Below are 20,297 nucleotides of genomic sequence, written 5' to 3'. Positions count from 1 at the left end.
TTTGAATCTCATCTTCTGTTGTGTTACCCTTAAGACAATTATTTTCTCAAAATTAAGACACTTAAAAATACAGAAAAAAAGGTTTCCATAAAATCTTTAGATATGAACTAAGATCCTCCTTCTCTAAGTCAATACTAACATCCAAAAAAGAATAGTAATTTTCAAAACTATTCTTTATTATACTGTAGAATATATACATACAGAGAATATACTATAATTTTTTCTGTGGGAACTAATCAGTATTTTTTGTAAAAGGGGTATCTTTAACAATACAATTTTGTTATTTAGACAATTTCCCCAACTTTCTAGCGAGAAAAGTTATGTGATTTGCTGAAGAACCCAATTTTAAGAACTGGGACATCAAGTTCTGTAATTTCCAACAATGGGCATGGCGTGCTAAAGATACGATGTTAGTTAGAAATGTTTTAATGATCCTCACTGCAGCTCCTAACTTCTGGTTTCCCTGAACACCTCAACACCGTCGGATTCATGGAGCGTCACTCCTAATCTAACACAATTCACCTCCAACAGACCGCCAGCCTGAAAAGAGGCTGAAGTCCTATCTCCTCTAGGGCTCTGCCCCAATACTCTTTAAAGCCCCAAACCTTAAATACTAAGTTTTGGATTCAATGTCTTTATCTAAGGACTTGCTTCTTGATGCATCATCACCTCTGAACAATGTGTAGGTCCTTCTATTCAGTGCATGTACTCAAGTCTTAGGTTGATTGTGGGACCCTTTAAAAGAGCAATGTGTTTTTTTTTTTAAAGATTTTTTTTTATTTATTTATTCATGAGAGACAGAGAGAGAGAGAGAGAGAGAGAAGCAGAGGGAGAAGCAGGCTCCCAAGGAGCAGGGAGCCTGATGTGGGACTCGATCCCAGGACCCTGGGATCATGACCTGAGCTGAAGGCAGACGCTTAACCATCTGAGCCACCCAGGTGCCCAAGAGCAATGTGTTTTAAACAGTCTTTTCCCAGTTTTCATTATTAAACTGGATTCTCTGATAACCACTGGAAAGATATTAGAGAATTTGTAATATTTGATCTTGCTGCTTCTACAACATTTAGTACACGAAAGTATTCAAGACACTAGTGGTAGGCTCAGGATTTCCCCTCCAAGGACAGCCACAAATATAAAACAATGTACTCATAAAGACACTGTAACACAAACTTTCTTTAAAAGTTTCACGTGTTTAAATATCACAGGATTTAAAAATTATCTCCAAACTGCAATTGCATGAAAAAATTACCTACAATGTACCTCAACAAAAATAAGGCCAACACTAATTTATAATGTATCTTTCAATCACTTCATCCACCTTTCAGGTTTCTAGAGATGAGACAACTGACCAGCGTTCACAGCGGTACCATTTCCAAGAGAAGACTATTTTCATTACCCGTTTTACAAATAAAATATTAAGGGTGAGGCTCTGGTATTTCATTTCAAACAGTAATGGCCTATTTTTCCAACCATGAAAATGTTTACATTCTACGTAAGAATCCCAGCGATGGTCGTCTTAAGTACAGATCCCCAAATTCTTACACGCCTTCAGCTTGAACGTATTTCAACCAGTTCCCATAATTACTACAATATTACTATTATCTTAGTCTCACTGCCAAAAACCCAGCTGCAGGCTAACTATGCAAGAATGAGACACTGTTGAAATGACTCAAAAATTATTTCTTTTTACCCTTAGTGCATTAAGCTAAATCCTGCAATTAAATAAAACCAGGCAACACACACACACCCACCCACCCCACCCCACCCCCCACACACACCCACCCACCCACCCTCTCCTGAGAAAGAAAGGAACCGAGAGAGAAAGAAACAGCAAGTCGTTCTTCCACCTCAGCCGGCAGCAGAGCTGGGGGCTGGGTTGGGAAGAGGGGGAAACTTGGAGGCACAATGAATCGAGGTCTCCGGGGCCATCGCCCAGAGAACCACAGGGGTCACAGTAAGTTGAGCGCCAGCAGCGGGGAAGGAGCCGGTCCGGACCCGGGTTCGAGGCCCGCCCTTCCCAGCCTTGAGGGCCAGTGAGTCCTCATTCCGGGTCCGGGCGATTCCCCCGGGGTCCCCAAGGATTTCCCTCTTCCTCCTCCTTCCTCTCTCCCCCCTTTTGTTTTTGAGGCAATCGGCCCGCTCCCAAAGAGGCCGGCTGCCCTCCCCAAGCCCCCCCCAGCCTCCCTGCGCGCTCCAGCCTTGAGCCCCCGCGCCTCTCCGAGGCCCCCGAATCCACCGCCCTGCCCATCTTCCAGGAACCCCCCCCCGGCCTCATATCCCCCAAATCCCCCCCTGTTTACCCGAGCCCCCGGCCTCCCCACGTCCCCCAGCCTGCCGAAGCCCGCCGGCCTCCCCACAGGTCTGTCCTCCACCCATCGCCGTCCTCCCGGAACCCGCCCCCTCGTCGTCCCCCCTTCCGTGGCCTCTCCGTGGCCCGTGGCCTCTCCGTGGCCCCCGGCCTCCCCACATCCTCGTCCTCCCGGAGCCCCCCAGTCCGCCCCACATCCCCCGGGCCGCCCGCGCCCCGGTCCTCCCCACAGCGCCGCCGTCCCGGGGCCCCTCCCTCGTCCTCCCCGCTTCTCTCCGGCCTCCCCACATCCTCGACCTCCCGAGCCGCGCGCGGGAGGGGCCCGTCTCCGCCGCATCCGCCGCCCGGACCGGCTGGTCGGCCCCGCTCGGCCCTCCGCCCGCGGGCCGCGGCCCTGCCAGCCCCCAGCTCCAGCAGTCGGCCCGCCCGCCCGCGCCCCGGCCCCCGCCCCGGCCCCCGCCCCGGCCCCGCACTCACTCGGACCGCGCTGGCTGCCTGGAGGCGAGGGCAGACCACTGCGAGGCTGCGCCGCGAACGGACGGGCGGCGCTCCCTCCCACGCCTCACGCCGCGGGCGCACAGCGGTCCCAGCCCGGCGGCGGCGGCGGCAGCGACGGCGGTGGCGGTGGCGGCGGCGGCGGCGGTGGCGGCGGCGGCGGCGGCGGCGGCGGCGGGCTTGCGCCCTCGGGGCCGTGCTGCGTCGGCGCGGGCCGCGCGTGCGCGGCGACCGGCTGAGGCGCGCGCCCCCGCCACGGCGCGCGCCCGCTCGCGTCCCCGCGCCAAGCTTCCGCCTCCCCAGAGGACCGTGCATGCGCCCGGCGGCCCGCGCATGCCCAGGACGCCACGGGGCTCCGCTCTTGAGACCGTGCGGGACAACCGCGCCGGGCATTCGGGACGGCCGGGGACGGTGCGCGGGCGTGGCGGCCGGGTCGGGGGAAGCGTCGGCGGGAGGGTGAGAGGGGCGGCCCGCCGAGCTGACGTCCCGGGGGGTCCCACCGGCGGCACTCTGGACCGGCGGGGTTGGACCGACCTCGGGGACGCCCTCCCACCCTCTGCCCTGCCCCCCCACAGCCCGTACGCGGCCCCTTTGCAGGGCCTCCCACGCCCGCCGCCCTGCAGCCTGGCCCCAGGGCCTAAACCCGCGCTGTCGCGCCCCGCTGTGGGCCGGGGCCTGGCCCGAGTCCTCGCGGGTGTCCTCGCCAGGCTTCCCGCTCACCCCGAGGAGTTAGGTGTCCCGGGCCCCTCTGCACACAGGGAAAGTGAGGCGCAGGGGTGTGTTGAGTGGCATCACAGTCAGTGCTGGGCTGTGCTTAGATTGGATCCTGGAAGATGGCCTGAAAGGGGCTGAGGGAGGCGGCTGAAGATGGACAGATGTGGGGCCTGCGCGCTGGTCTTGAGGCTGGAGAAGGAGCAGAGAGAGGACCCCCGGGACTTGGGAGTCACCAGGCCCAGGGCAGCTGAGCAGAGCGAGGGCACCCAGTGGAGGGGGTAAAAATGCACTCGTCCGGGGGCTTCTCAAGGCGTCCTTAGGAGCCTGGTGTTTGTTCTTTAAGCAGCAGGGAGCCTTTGGGGGAGGGTTTCAAGCAGGAAGTAATATCTGATTTGTGTTCTTTAAAAAAAAAAAAAAAAAAAGACAACCTTGCGGTAGGAACTGAAACCAGAAGCAGGGCAACTTTCATTTTTATGGTATCACTTTGATCCTCACCACAAGCCAGGAGGTAGGTCAGGCACGCACTCCTTTTGAAAGGTGAACTTCCTGAAGCTCAGAAAGGTAACGCACCATTCCGTTCTCAGAAGCTATAATTTGACTCTAGTTGTAACAGAAGCAGGCGAAATAAAACAATTTTGCTTAGTAAGAGTTTTACTATATATGTTTTTATTGTTTAATGAAATGTATTATGGTTATTTGTTGCATTTTTTCTTTAAACTACATTGAAGTTTGCAAGGAAATGTGTCTGTGAATGTGAGCCCCAGGGCTTTGGTACCGAGTGTTTGCTCCACCTGGAACTCTCTTCCCTCTGCGTGGAGCTTCTCACTCCCTCACGTCCTTTAGGCTTACATGTCACCTCCTTAGATGCCGACTGACCACTCTCTATATAATAGGAACCACCCACCACCTTCCGTGCTTTCACACACACACCCCACCCCCGACTCTGCTCTGTTGTTCTCCAAAGCAGCTATTGTCCTCCACAGCCCTACACTGTGCACTTATTTATTTCTTGATTGTGTGTCCCTCTCCCAGAACGTTAGATTCATTAAAGCAGGGACTTTGTTCACTTCTGGGTCCCTGGCACATAATGAGACACTTGTGGAGTAACTGAGTGCAGCTTTGGGTGCTGAGAAGCAAGAAACTGTTATTTAAAGTATAAGAAGGGAGTGGGAGTCAGGGAAGGGGTGGAGGGACAAAGGGGGTTACAGTGAGGAGACCTTGGGGGGGCAGTGGGGGCGCTCTGTGTGGTAGACTAAAGATGGCCACCAACAAACATGTTGATGCTGTTCCCCACAAGAGATAGAATCTAGTCATTTACCCCTTGAATGTGGATAGCTCTCGTAACTTGCTTTGACCAAGAAAATGTGTCACAAGGGATGTGGTGTGACTTCTGAGCCCAAGCTGCAGGAGATGGTATGGCTTTCTTGTCAACTTCTAAAGTCCAAGCAGGCCTGGTGAGGAGGCCGCGTGGAAGAGCACAGAGCCTCCCTGGCTGACAAGCTGCCACCTGCCAGACATGTGGGTGAGGCTGTGCTTGACCACCCAGCCCTAGCCAAGTATTCAGCCAGCACCAGAGACCCAGGCGGACCAGCACAACTATAGAGCTGCACCCAGCCCAAAATGGCCAACCAGAGAATCCTGAGCAAATAAAATACTTGTGGTTTTAAGCCTTTAGATTTTGGTGTAGTCACACAGCCATAGATAACTGATACATTTGATTACCTCAGCCTTACCATGGTGCATTCAAAACTGCTGTTCTTGAGGGCAGCTTTGTTCTGCCTAACAAAAGCAGAAAATCAGGAAAGGGCAAGAGGAAAAAGTGATGCCAACAGGTACAAAGAGGAGAAAAGGCAGACGTAGGAAATGAGCAATAGGTTGTCCAACAGAGACCCTCCTTATCCCCTGAGGATTCCTTGTGGTGCCTGAGAGCTCAGGTTTAGGAGTCCATGAACAATGGAGCAGACCCAGTTCAAGTTCAACTCTTCACCAGGGTCTGGCGCTAAGCAGATTGCATAACGCCATTGCTCATCTGTTAATAGAGGTTATAGAGAACCTCCATAACATTAGGTTGTTGTGGGGAGAAAATGAACCACTCTCGTAAAACACTCAGCAGAGTGCTTGGCACAATATACCCTCAATAAGTGTTATTGATTAGCAATAGCATTGCTGTATGGGTTACTGTTATTCTTGATCATGGAGGGGGTATTCAGAGGACCACCCAGACTGTAGTGTTAACAAAAGCTGATTTTACTCAGCTCTGTGGGTCAGATGCTGTATCGACGGTCTCCAAACCTCACAGCAACCCCGCAGCATGGACATGTTAACATCGTCCTCATTGTATTGTTGTGAAAACCGTGACAGTGGAAAAAGAAAGTGATGGGACAGGTAGCAGGGCTGGAACTCAAAGCCACAGTCGGTCCCACTGCAAAGCATGCACTCCTCCCTCTCCCTGTGCAGCCTTTGCTACACTCAGACCCCACACAAAAAAAAACAAAACACACAAGACCATGTGGCTTCTCCCCTTCCTGCGCTGCGCCAGACAGGCTGAGCACTGACCTTATGTGGGAAGCATTCAGGAAGGGCTTCCTGTGTATTGGCAAAGCAGCTGCGCAAACCCTGGGAGCACTTCCCCCTTGAAATGCACCCTCCCACCTCCCTGGTCTGATGAGGGCTTGTCCCTAGGAGGGACTTGCTCATAGTGGAAACAGAAACACACTTTAAGGCTGCGAGTGGTTGCACAGTAAGGAGGATGCACGGTAAGAAGCTGATGTCACCAAGGAGACACCGAAGCCTAAATCATTGCCCACCTCATGGCGCTGAGGAGACTGCAGATCCACACAGAGAAACTGGAATGAGAAAAAGTGCGATCCAGGAGACGGGTGCCTGGGGCACTTGTAGATCCAGTAAGATGTGCCGCTGGGCGGTGTGGGTGTGTCACACGGCCTCCAGGGATGCTGGCCCTCAGGTGTTAAGAATCAGGAGACTGGTCAGGGAAGAGGGACGCGCTGCAGCAGAACCGAGAGAGGAGTCTGAAAGACCTGGTTCAAACCCCAGTTCCCCACGTGACAGCCCAGTGGCCCTAAGCAGTCCGCTCTGCCTCTCTGAGTTTCAACTTCCTCATCTGTGAAATGGGAGTGGGAGCAGGCTGCAAGAGCAGAAGGGAAGGGGGCAGGGGCCACCCCTAGGGAAGATGCTCAGAGCGGAACAGGGCAAAGGAGGGACAGTTTGAGGGACCAGAGCCAGATTCCCACCTTCAGCGTCCGGCCAGTGTAAAGGCAAGATGGGCCACGACCACCACGTGCACCTTGCCCAGGAGAGAACATTCTGAACTTTCAGGAGAACTAGGCTATTGATGCAGGTTTTACTATATGTTTGAAATTTCACTTTCCATAGGAATTTAATGTAGGGATATAGGAATGTGGGACTATTAACACCTCCGAGGAGAGAGGAAGGGTCATGCCCCCCAGGGGTGCCTACAGTGGGTGCACCTCTCTTGAGGGGACATGTAAACAATTTGCCCCAGGTGTGGGTTCATCCTCAGCTGGAGCTAGGGGTGCCCCAGACTCTCCTGCTCACACAGATCTCTCCACTCCTTGCCCCGCCATGGCATTCCAGGTCCCTTTGATACAGAGAACACTAGCTGGACCTCTCCCAGGCCCCGTCAGGAGGCTCAGCCCTAGGGGCTAAGCTGCCTATAGCAGGGAACACAGGACCTCACCTATGGAGCTCTCCAGGGATACTGCTCCCAGGTCTGGGCCTCACACCCACTTCCCACTACTCACAACCCCTCCCCCAACACACAGAGGGGAAACCCTTTCCCTGTATAGTGCTCAGCAGGCCCCGGACAGGGACAACGCCCCATCCTCCTAACCTGAAATGCCCCTTTGGTCTGGAAAACTTGCAGCTAGCACTCAAATTAGCATCCATCCAGAGCACCCACATACCTGCACCAGCCTCTAGAAAAGAAAAGGTCTACATTTTCTGGGAAATTCTGCCCCAAACCATTGGTTATCTCATTTAATTGTCACAACTCCTCGGATAAGTGCTATTAAATGCATTTTCCAGATGGTAAACTGAGGCCAGAAGCTGATGTCTACCCAGCTCAAGTCTACCCAGCATGTAAGTGGCAGAGACAAGATTCGAATCCAGCTTGTGTGGCTCCAAGGCTGTGCTCTCAGTGACTGAGCTCCTTGGCTTCCCACAGTCGGGGACTGACCAGGACAGAGTCCAGAGGAGGCTCCCTCGCCTTCTCTCCAGGGTGAATAGGGAGTGCATCCTGATTTAGCAAAAATGATGCAGTTGCAGGGGCTCCCCTGGACTTGTTCCTATCGTGGGCTGGACAAAAGTCATTATCATTGCTTTGATCAGTATTAAATCCCCACTAGAGCAATGTCCTCTCTGCAAATTTTGTGGGGGTCATGCTCAGTGCCGAAGGCTGCCCGCTTTCCGGTGTCTGCAAGGTGAACAGACAGCCCTTTAAGGTTTCCCACGTCTCCTATCTTCTCGGCTTTGGTTTTTCTCTCCCAATTTCCAGTTTCCTCTCGCCACTCTCTCTCTCTCTTTCTCTCTTAAATAAATAAAATAAAATAAAAATAAAAAAGGACTAGACTCACTCACTCACTCATGGAACTTCTGGTCAGGCTGGCTAAGGCCTATCTCTCAAGGATGCTCGCTCTCCCACCTGAAGCTCTAGGGTCCCGTCTCACACAGTTTTCCCCTTGTGATGGCAAAGTGGCCCCATCCCGTGCCCTCAGCAGCCTCTGGGGAGAATCTGCCCCTTTTCCAAGTGTCCACAAAGTCTCCCGGCTTTGTTTGGCCATGGACCCGGAGGTAGGCTTAGCCTCACCCAAATCAAACCAAACCAGAGAGAGAGTGTGCTGGTGGTAGGAAGGGAAGGGGCGGTGGGCAGCCAAAATGCCAGAGGTCCCCCCCCTTCCTCTGGTCCCAGAGGACCCCGCTCTGCCCTCAGACTGCTCATGGCCAAGGGGTGTGCGGTGAAGAGCCTGGGCGGTGGGCTCTCTCCCAGAACGTACTCCTGTAGCGTCTCAGAGAGAAAAGGCAGTCAGAGCCGAGGTGGTTGGATGGGAGAGTGCTCAGAGCTTCCACGGGGATCCGGTCAGAAGGCACCCAGGGCTGACCTGGCTGCCGCTCTCTCCTCTCAGTGCCCTGGGTCAGGCTGTGTCCTCTCCGTTCTGGCTTCCCCCAAGTTAGCCGGCGCAAGCAGAGAGAATAGGGACACATGATAGTATCAATTGATAATAGATATTACTGGGGGGGCGCCTGGGTGGCTCAGTCGGTTAAGCGACTGCCTTCAGCTCAGGTCATGATCCCAGGGTCCTGGGATCGAGCCCTGCATCGGGCTCCCTGCTCAGCAGGAGGCCTGCTTCTCCCTCTGCCCCTCACCCTGCTTGTGTTCCCTCTCTCGCTGTCTCTCTCTCTCTCTGTCAATTAAATAAATGAATAAAATCTTTAAAAAAATAAAATAAAATAATAGATATTATTGGGGCACTGGGGTGGCTCAGTAGGTTCAATGGCCAACTCTTGATTGCCTCTCAGGTCACTATCTCGGGGTCGTGAGATCGAGCCCCGAGAAGGGCTCCCATGCTGGGCATGAAGCCTGCTTAAGATTCCCTCTCTGTCCTTTCCCCCTCTAAAAAAATAATAACAGATATTATTGTCGTTGTTTCTCCCTCACGTCTTTTTCTTTTTAATGGGCCTTATTTTTGGGGGAACAGTTTTAAATTTACAGAAAAATGGAGTTAATAGTGTAGAGTTTCCATAGATCCTGCACCCAGTTCCCCTGTTATTAACATCTTCCATTAGCATGATACATTTGTTACAATTAATTAACCAATACTGATGCATTGTTACTAACTAAAGTCCATAGTTCATTCAGATTTCCTGTGTTGTAACCTCACATCTTTCCCCTGCCCAGGACCCCATCCAGGACCCCACACCATGTTTAGTTATCCTGTGTCCTTGGGCTCCTCTTTAGCCGAGACCATTCCTCAGACTTCCCTTGTCTTTGATGACTTTGACAGGTTGGAAGAATGCTGGTTGGGTGCTTCTTAGGAAGACCCACTACTGGCTGGAATTTGTCTGATGGCTTTCTCCTGATTAGAGCAGGGTTGTGGTTTATTGGAAGACCCCAGAGATACGGAGACATTGTCATCACATCAAGCTCTCATACCATCCACATGACGTGGGGCTGTTGATGCTGGACTTGATCACCCAGCTGAGGCTGCGTCTGTCAGCAGTCTCCACTGTGAAGCTGCTCTCTGCACCCTCGCCTCCAGGCTGTACACTTTGGAAGAAGCTCACGCCTGAAGAGTGGGGAGTCACAATCACCCTCTTTGAGGGCAGAGGGTCTGCAGACATTCTTTGGAGTTCTTTGGCATAATCCACTATCACTTTATTTATTTTGTTGCTCTTGGGGATATTGTTAACATCCAAAATATCTTCAAGCCTGACATTATCCATTCAAAATCAGGCTCGTGTTTGGCATGGATTAGAGCTGCAGGAAATCAGCCTAGATGGCACACAGAAATCTCCAAGCATGAACAGAGCCAGGTAGGCAGCAGGTCTGTGGGAAGAGATTGAGGGGTCTCGTTATTAAGCTGTAACCCACCTCCCGTGTCGGCAATGTTCGTTCCCTCCTTCAGCCCACTTGTGCTGAGCCCCTGGGACATGCTACACAGCATGCTAAAAACCAGGTTGTTGTGGTCTGGTGGGAACAGCCAAGTAAACAGGTAATTATGACATGGAGCCATCCAAGCAATGCTGTCACAGAGGCGATGTTTGTGTCAGTCAGGGAAGGACATCCCTGGGGAGGGCACAGCATAGACAGAGTGTAAGAGGTCATGTCCTTTGGGAAGGAACCAGGTTCTGCTGGGTCACTGACAAGGCAGACAAGCCCTACAAGGCATTTGGGGCCAGAATGTGGGGCTTGAGATTGTGGGGGAGAGGACAAATTGATTGTGAGCCGGTCAGGACTCAGCTATGAAGCTACCATAACAGAAACTAACCCTGCTGGTCATAAGCCAAAGGAATTTTACTGGAAGGCATACTTGGAGGAAGAGCTTCAGCTGTGATTAGCAGAGACCCTACTGCAATAGGGATAACACAGTGGGGTTTGTTCTGTCACATAAACAAAGTCCAGAGGTTGGAAGAAGAGAACTGTGTGGAGACCCCATAAACTCATCAGAGGCCCCAGCTCTTTGTTTCTGCTCCACCGTACATGACTTCCATTCTCAGATCATTTCATGGTCTAGAATGGCTGCCAGAGCTCCAGCCATTGCTTCCACATTCTAAGCAACAGGAAGGAGGAGAGAGACATGACCAAATGGCACACTCTCCTGAAAGTCCCACCCAATACTAGTGTATACATCCCTTTGGCAGGGACCTAATCATGGCCACACCAGCTTGGAGAGAGGCTGGGGACTGAAGTCTTTTGGCCAGCAGATTACAAGTCTAAAAAAAAAAAGATGAAATTGAGGAAGTCACCCAGAGGATCTGCCACAAAAAATACCAGGTGGCTCATTGAGCCGAAGCGAAGCTAGAGAAGCAGGATGAACCCTGGGCAGGACCCAGGGGCCTTCTGGGACCGGGCAGGAGAAATGATCAGGAAGGACCTCACTGCTCTGCTGCTCACCACAAGAAGAATCTATTCTTGCAGAGATCTTATCTCCCCACCACTTGCTCAAGATTCACATTCCCAGACAGGTGTACCCAGACGGCCAGTCTAGGTCACATGACTGAGCTCAGCCAGGCAGAGGGGGAGGGGGAGTCTCATGCTGCAGGAAGGGGGTTGGTGTGGGGCAAGCCACAGAAGACAGACAGCCCCAGGACCCCACACTGTGATTCCTCCTAGAGAAAGTCCCCATCTCAGGAGGGTCCAGAGCCTCCAGATCCAGCTCCGTCTTCCACTAGCTTCTCTTGCATGCTCTTCTGCCATTTCTTCCCTCTTCCCTTTCTAGACTTTTCTATTCTCTCAGTTCCCCTGAGGCAGGAAGAGTTAATGAGACCGTGTCAGAGCTGGACACAAGAGATGACCATATATTGAGCTCTTACTGAGTGCCAGACCCAACACCAGAGGCTCTGCCCCAGGTGATTTAGAGCCAGCTTTGCCAACTGCTGAGGTTTTAGGGTTCTGTGAGCCTATTGTCAAACACAGCCACCAATAAAAATCAAATTATATAAACTTACAAGTAATAAATTATATATAAAAAAAAAAAACAAAGGTAATAGGAGCACCTGGGTGGCTCAGTCAATGAAGGAGCTGCCTTCGGCTCAGGTCAAGATCTCAGGGTCCTGGGATCAAGCCCTGCGTCAGGGTCCTGGGATTGAGCCCCACATCGGGCTCCTTGCTCAATGGGGAGTCTGCTTCTCCCTCTGCCTTTGCCCCTCCCCCTGCTCCCTCTCGCTCTCTCTTTCTCTCTCTCTCTCTCAAATGAATAAATAAAATCTTTAAAAAAACAAAGGTAATAAATATCCCAAACTCATCATTTCCTGATGGCTTTACTACATACTGCCATCATCTACGCTCTCGTCTGTGGGATCTTTATAGTGGAACTCCACGGAAATGACAAGACGAGCTGCTGACGTCTCTTCCTGACTGAATTCAATAATGTCAGGTTGGTAGCTTGAAATCAGCCACGGTGGGAATATGCACCCCATGGAGACTGGCACATGCTACAAATCAGGGCTCTCCCCCTCCCCGGGAACCTGTTAACATTTTCCAGCATACCATGGTCTATGTGCCGCATGGTGAGGTGACATACTGTCTGGAAACAAATGAGACAGGGACCTTTAAAACAAAGCTTCATTTTAGTCCAACGAAATGAAATTCATTCTAAGCACCTATTAATCCCGTGCCTACCTTTTGCTTCCTCTGCTGTGACTCTTCATGATGATAGCTATGATTTTTGAGCATCTGTTAGATACTAAGCACATAAATTTGTATTCTCTTATTGTCACTTTCAAGTTCAGTGTGATTATTGTCCCATTTCATGAATGAGAAAACTGAGGCACAGAAGGGTTAAGACACTGCCCAGGATCAAACCTTTTGCTCCCTGCCACAGGGCCTCTCGTCTGGCTCCATGTGTATCTGCCCCTTTCTAGCCCGAAACAACCCAGAATCTGCAACTATGTCATCGGACATGTTGTCACTTTAAATTCCAATTGGTCTTCATATCCATTTGTACTGCTTTTTCTGAAATGTCATTTATTCTTTGGCTTGAGCGATTTTCCTTTCTACCTTCTCCAGCTCTCTGCGATTGCATTTAACCGCGACAGTGATAAAGCCCTTTCCTTTGGAGTGATCCAGCCAAAGCGAGGAGTAGTTTATAACCTTCAGCAGATAATTAATGCATGTGACAACCCACAGGCATTGCACATACGTCAGCAGTAGGATGGGGAGGAGTTCACGAGCACCAGAGCTACAAATAAATTATAGGGGAAAGGCCTGCACCCCCCTCTCCTGAGAACCCACACTCTGAGGCTGGCTCCTCCTTCTTCCCACAGCATCCTTGTTAACAGTGTCGGTAGCCAGTGTGGTCCCCCTAAAGGGGGAAACCAAGGCAGGGAAGTGACTCACCCGGGGCATCAGCAAATTAGCACCAGAGGTGTGCGGGACACAGGAGTTCTGGGCAGAACCCAACCAAGAACGGGGATTACCTTGGGCTAAATCCGGTGTTTTTTGAACAACTGAATGAAGGTTTCCCTACATACTCCTTTCTCCCTGTGATTATGTACAGTGTGTTACCTTTGACCCTCTGGCTTTGTTTTTGTATTTCTTGACTTGCCTGCATGGTAAACTCCTCAGGATAAGGAACAAAGTGACCTTAGCTCCCTTAAATTGAGTTCCTCCATCTTTACAACAGGGATCATAGGGCTGTTATGAGGAATGAGCAGCATCTGCCTAGGAAAGAGTTGGTGCCTTGCTTACAGCGCATCTCCTGCACAGACGCTCATCTGATAGGGGCCCTCAGGGTGCCTGCCGGTCCGATGCAGGAGGGCACGAGTGCCCGTGATCACCATCCTTAGTACATCTCGTGTCAGGGACAGTGACCAGGACTCTCGGTATGTCCCCTAAACGGGCTTTGAGGACACATATCTGTGTAGAGAGACGTGTGCCTAAATTGGCAGCCCAGAGCCGCCTCCACGAGCAACAAAGGAACTCTGGGCTCTGCTTGGTTGGTAATTACCATCTCCACCTGGAAAAAACCCTGGTGACTCAGCCGGGTGGAAATACCACCTATGCCTCAGGGACAGGAAAAGAGCTGGGACCTCGGCCAACCCCAACGGGAGGCAGCTGTCTGGTTCCCGGTGAAAGTCAACGCGGGCTCTCACTCGCCTCTCAGGAAAGACCACACAGCTGGGGACCCAAAGCTGCCTCCTATGTCACTTCGCCCTGCTTGGCCTTGCACCCCTGGTCCGTGGAAGGACAGAGGACTTAGGTGAGCTCCCGGGTGGCCCCTTGAGCTCTGAAGTCCTGTGAATTCACAAAAGGGTGACATTTAGCCTGTGACAGGAGTTCTCCGAGGCAAGGACGGAGCCTGGTTCTCCCACAAATTGCAAAGCCAGCAGTGAGTGCTAAATAAATAAATCATTCTGTCTGCTTTAAAACAAGGCTTTAGGAAAATTCCCCCACCTGCAACAGACTGATGTGTGGCAGCAGGCTGCTTTCGAGGACAAACAAACTGCAAGGTCCTTGGTGTTAGGAACCATTTGAGATTTTATGTAGATCAGAGCAGAGCCCCAAGTGCACCTGCGAGGGGCAGGCCTGCAGACAGACTTGACAAGGGCATCGGAACAAAGGTGCTGAGCTAGGATGGTGGTGGGCCAACGTGTCTGAGAATGAGGGGTTTCAGGAAGAGGCTTCCATGTAAACCCGGCCAGAACCGCATGTACTTGTCACCCAGGCATCCACCGCCTTCCATGCAAGTGGGTGGCCTGTATTTAAATATGTGGATTTGTTTGTATTTTTCGGGAGAACATAGAGTTTGGAGCTGGAGGAATGTGTCATCCTGTGTTTCTTTTCTATCCACGGGTATGCCAAGTCGAGGACTCTGGTTCAGATGAACACAGTTGTTTGCCTTAAAGGGCAGGAGGCAGAAAGTGTGACTTAGGACAGCCCCAGGCACTGCTGCGGGTGATGCCTTCTGGGTCATCCTTGAGGCCTGACACATGGGAGCGCCTTCTGCATCCAGCTCTCTCCTTCCAACTGATGAATCAATCAGCAAGTATTCGGGAGTACCTACTATGTGTGCAATGCTAGGCCACGTGCCATGGAAGGGCAGAGAAGGTGCTGGCAGTGCCATAGGCCCGTGTGGACTGCAGGGGTGCCCACTGGGGAGAGGAAGGGCCTTGGGGGCCACGGGGGCTGTTCCTGGGGTATGGGCCCACGCCCAGCTCCTCTCCCCTCGTGGGGAGGTCCCTGCTATCTCTTCTGACCTTCACTCTTCCACAGTCACCCTGTGCTAAGCTAATAACCCCCAAACCTGGACCTCGGGCCAGGCTTCTGCCTGGACTCGAGACTGGGAGCCAACAGGCACACTGAGCTCATGGTACCCCTAAGTGGAAGAAACCCCCAACTCCCGGCAGGCTGTCCTTGCTCCCGGAGCCCGGGCCTCTTCATAGCCCCTCCCCAAGCCCTCCCTCTGCCCATCTCCTCCACCCACCCCGTTACCAGTTCCTGTTGCTTTCCCAGACCAAATCTTTTCTAATCCAGCCTGTTGTTTCCATCCCTGCCTGGACCCCCAGGGCCGCCCCAGTTCCTGGCCTGTTCAGGCCTGGGCCATTGTGTCTTCCCCAGACTGTGAGGGCTCATCTACATCCATCCAGTACCTTCCTTTTGTGCTCAAGTCAGCCAGAGTCTGTTTGGATTGCTTGTGCCCGATGAACCAGAATCGCCCCACTCCTGGCCCTGCCCTCATGCAGAGCTGGCCCTACTATGTGGAGTGCTCTCTCTCCAAGCTGGGCAAGGCACCGTGTCACCCAGCAGATTCGGGGGGCCTGCTCTTTGCCTCTGCTCTTCCTCTGACTCTCCTCAAAACAGCAACAGTCACACTGTATGCAGATCTCGGAGGCAGAAGGTTCCTGGGACTCTGGGCCTGGTGGGCTCAGTGGTGGGGACGGTCTCCCTCAGCTCCGGGCTACTTCTCTCAGGGGTACAGACGCAGGGCCTCGTGAGGACACCCCTGCCCAGCCTGGACCCCCCCCCCCCCACACACACACAACTGAGACTGAAGCCAGCACATAAACACCATCATCTGAACCTGTTTTGTCCGCATTCTTGACCAAGCATCAACAAGGTGTGGTCCCTTCCAAAGAAAAGGGACAGCTAAAAATTCTGCCAACTCTTCCCAGAGCCATAGCTGGCCGGCACTTCCCAGTGGCTCCCATTGGAACCACAGTTGGCATGGTGAAGGGGAAAGAGCCCCTGCCAGTGAGCGCTATAGCTGGGCTTACATCTGGGCTTGGCGGCTTCCTAGCTGTGGGGCCCCTGGGCAAGTCACCTAACGTGTTGAGGTTTTCTTTTTTATTTTAAGTTTTACTCATTTAAGTCATCTCTATCCCCCACATAGGGCTTGAACTCACCACCCCGAGATCAAGCGTCGCACGTTCTTCTGACTGAGCCAGCCCGGCGCCCCACCTAACGTTTTCAAGTCCCATTTGCTTTGTCCGAACAATTAGGGATGGTGACGCTTCATTGTCAGACTATTGTGAGCAGGGAGGAACCGAACACATACCGGATGCCCACGCAGTAACGTGTGGTCTCCCGTTGGCCCCCTGCCCTCAGCCCCGGTGTTTGGAGGAAGGGGCAGGACGGCCCCGACCTCCCTGTCAGCTTGGGGCGTGGGGACCCGGGGCCTGACCAGGCCGGGTTCCGCCCCTCCCTCCCTCCCTGCCCTGCCCTCCGGTCACAGCCTCAAGACACGGGGAGCTTACAGTACAGGCCCTGGCCAGCCTGGAGCGGCGGCAAGCTCCTTTCCAATTGGGCCCTACGGTATTGGTTGTGAGTCAAGCCTCCTCAAACTCATTCTCACCAGGAATAAAGCCGCCGTTTGCATCTCCAGCGTCTTTCTCATTTTGGCCTCGGACCCGGGAGGGAAGAGGGAATCTATTTATTTAGCAAATACTTGAATAGTGCTCTCATGCCAAGCCTGATGCTAAGATCTTCACCGATCTCAACCCATTTAAACCTCATAACAGTCTTGCAGGTCGTGACGACTGTGACCTCCCCCCGCCCCCAGTTTGACAGATGACCCTGAGTCCAGAGAGGTAGAGGCCCACACGGCCTGCAGCTACCTGAGTGGCGGGTGAGGGTTTGAACTCAGGCAGCTCAGCCCCAGGTCCCTGCTCTACATGTTGGGCAGTGTTCGGAGCCTCAGCCAACCCGTCCTGTAACGCCCACTCAATCCACAAAGCGCCGTGGCCTGTAAAATATATTAGGCTGGGAGTCCTATTTTAAGACAAAGCCAAGGCTGGGAGGAAATAGATAAGGAATTTGAGCTTCCCGGAGCTCTGGGTCCTGCAGACCCTCCCACCGGCGTGGATCAGGGTGGCTGAGCCGTAGCTGGGTGAGGCCTAAGAGGGATCAGAGGAGTATGCGGGGGTGGCTCCCCTCTGGTCTGCATGCCTACAGGTGGAAATTACTAACTGGATATCGAAATACACCAGCTGCGGCGAACACATTTAATAAGTGCGTGGAAGCATCCCGAAAGAGGAGCGGGGGAGAAGGTCACTTCAGACCAAGGACAGGCAGGCAGTGTAAGCCAGCGGGCCCAGGACTGCGGCTGCCTTGAAGGAAAGCTTGTGCCGAAGTCCTAAAGCCGGGGGAAGCAGATGAGCCATGCAGAAGCACATGATCCTCTTCTCTTGAATGATTAATGTAAATTTAGTGAGGGTGCATATGGCAGGGGGAAAATAGCAGTAGGAAGAAGGCTGTGCACCCAGCGCAGGGCGGGGGGGGGGGGGCAGTGGGTGCTGCTCGGGGCTCAGTGCTGCACGTCTGCAGCTTCGGGGGTGGCCCAGCTCCACGGCTCACCAGCCTGTGGCCCTGGGCCTCCAATCCCCGATTTCTCCCTCTGGGGTGAAGCGCCTGCCGACATGTGAAAGAGCTCTCATCAGGAGTGCCTGTTATGGTAGTCCTGAGCTGTTCCTGTGGGTGTGCTGGGGGCAACCTAGAGGAGCTGGCCTGTCAGGGCAACGGAGTCCGGTCAGCCCGGGGCGGGGGCAGGAGAAGTATTTCCGTCAGGGTACCTAGACTCCTGGAGTTCTCCTGCGACCAGTGTGGCCACCCAAAATGTGCTAGACAAGCACCCACAGAGACTGCTGTGTGCACCTCTGGAGACTGGACCCTGGCCTGCAGCTGCCACCCTGGTGGATGGGCAGGGCCATGGTCACAGGAGGCAAGCAGCTGAGCCCCAGCCCACCCCATCCAGGCAGGAGACTGGCTGGAGGACAGGCTTCCTGGGTGGGTGACCCATCCAGTCACACGGGGCCCTGTGTGCAGAAGGGGGGACCTATGGTGGGGGTTCGATGCCCTGCTTGAAATTTTTTTTTTTTTTTTGAGAGAGAGAGAGAGAGAGAGAGAGAGAGGAGCATGCACGCAGAGGGAGAGGGAGAGAGAGAATCTCAAGCAGACTCCACACCCAGGGCAGAGCCTGACGTGGGGCTTGATCCCACGACCCCGAGATCATGACCTGAGCTGAAATCAAGAGTTGGATGCTTAACCGACTGAACCACCCTGGTGTGCCTTGAAGTTCTTAATAATTGTGTCTTTGAGTTTTGTAAGTGAAGTCCAGGGACAATGCATCAGACTGAGGGGGGGGCTTGGAGCCTTGGCCCCACCCCTGGCACCTCCCGGCCTCTCTGCCTCCTGGGGTCCTGAGTCCCGTCCCACCTCACCCCTTCCCACACCCACCCCAGGGCTGCCGCCCTCCACCCCTAGCAAGTGGGACACAGTCGTGGCTGCCCCTGCCCTTGGCTGGGAATCCCACAGCGCCCTCTCTGATCCCTGAGCTGACATCACATCCTTTGGAGGCTGTTCTCCACTATGGTTGGGGTGCGGGCCCACAGGCAGGGGAGGTAGACTTCCTGCCTCCAGCTGGAGCGCCACCTTTCATTTTGCACTGGACTCACAAATTACACAGCTGGCCAGTGTGGCTGGGGCAACAGAGAGAAGGCGTGAGCCTACAAGTCCCAGCAAGAGGGGCGCCTATTGGCTCAGTTGGCAGTACATGTGACTCTTGATCTCAGGGTTGTGAGTTCAAGCTCCACGTTGGCTGTAGAGAGTACTTAAAAAAAAAAAAATAAACCAAAAATGTTCCAGCAAGAGGGGACATCTGTCCCGGGCCCCTTTGTTTCCCATCAGGGCAACAGCCTGGCTTGGAGACCGCATGGCTCATCCCACAAGATTCTCAGCCTCTGCTTAGAACCCACATCCCCGACCTCCACGTGCAGAAGGACATTTTCCACAGGACATGGCGATTGAGCTGAATCTTCCAGCAAGAGCCCGGCTGGGTCAGTTGCTAAGATTCCTAAACTTGGAGCCGTCTCAATGTTCGGGGAATCCAGGCGCTGTGTGGGCCCAGGATCGAGGCTCAGCGGCAGGGAAAAACCGCCGAGCATCGGGAAGAGGACAGGCCAGACTATGTGGCTGTGCACAAGAGCCACAGAAGAGTGAATTTTATCTTTTTGGCCAGTTCTCAAACTGTGTCAGAAGGCCAGTGGTAGAGGCCAAAGTGGCTTTATTGAAGCAAGACATTTCCTGGAAGTGTTCTGTCTCTTTCTTCCAATGGATGTGACTGGTGTTGCATAAGAGAGTCGCTTTATAGAAATATCGCTGAAGACATCCACTGACGGGTGCAGTGATGCTGCTACACGAGGGGAAAATCTTCCTGTCCCCCAGGAAATCCGTCCTGCCAGGGCTGGTCCAGGGGGAGGAGCCCAGAGGAGGCTTAAGGAAGGGTGACTCATGACTGATTGCTCAGTTAAGAACTGATAGATCTGTGCAATCACGAACACATTTCAAAATACGTATGCAGGGGATGCCTGGGTGGGTCAGTCATTAAGCGTCTGCCTTCGGCTCAGGTCATGATCCCAGGGTCCTGGGATCCAGCCCCATGTCAGGCTCCCTGCTTGGCAGGAAGCCTGCTGCTCCCTCTCCCATTCCCCCTGCTTGTGTTCCCTCTCTATGTCTCTGTCAAATAAATAAATAAAATCTTTTAAAAAAATAAAATATATATGCAGATGTGCAAAGATGTGCAAGATACAGTCCCTCCTTGAGAGTCTCCTGCTCTAGCAAAGAACAATCCCACGTAGGCTAATGGTTTGAGTTTCCTACGGCTGCTGTAACCAAGGACCACAAACTGTAGGGCTTTAGTACAACACAAACTCATTTTCTTACAGGTCTGGCCGTCGGAAGTTTGATGTGGATCCCATGAGCTACAATCAAGCTGTTGGCAGCTCTGCTTCCTTTTGGAGGCTCCAGGGAAGACTGTTACTTTGGCTTTTTGGCTTCTAGAGGTGCCTGCACTCCTTGGCCTATGGCCCCGCTTCCAGCTTCAAATGAAACTTGGCGGTTACATCTCCTTTCCTGACGCTGAGCCCCTGGCCCCTCTCTCAGAAACACCCTGGGATTACGCTGGGCCCACTAGACGATCCGGGGAGATCGGCCCCTCTCAGGGTCCTTAACTGAATCACATCTGCAAAATCCCTTTTGCCATGTAAGGTCACGCCTTCACAGGGCCCGGGGATATGGACGTCTCTGGGG

At 53.0% G+C, this 20,297-nt stretch overlaps 1 protein-coding gene across 2 annotated transcripts in view; it reads right to left on the bottom strand.

Annotated features, from left to right (window-relative positions):
- The window catches only part of PTK2 (protein tyrosine kinase 2), a 254,738-nt gene extending 251,844 nt beyond the window's left edge, over window positions 1-2,894 (bottom strand). For both annotated transcript variants that reach the window (XM_088022737.1, XM_088022738.1), the window contains exon 1: window positions 2,786-2,894. The gene's annotated coding sequence lies outside the window, so the exon portion shown is untranslated. The remainder of the gene's footprint in view (window positions 1-2,785) is intronic.
- Window positions 2,895-20,297: the final 17,403 nt, after the last annotated feature.

The sequence above is a fragment of the Eumetopias jubatus genome, unplaced genomic scaffold (assembly GCF_037043125.1).
Source record: "Eumetopias jubatus isolate StellerSeaLion01/CBP00866 unplaced genomic scaffold, mEumJub1_p1.0 scaffold_4, whole genome shotgun sequence".
Classification (NCBI taxonomy): Eukaryota; Metazoa; Chordata; class Mammalia; order Carnivora; family Otariidae; genus Eumetopias; species Eumetopias jubatus.
This window is presented reverse-complemented; position numbering and strand designations above follow the sequence as displayed.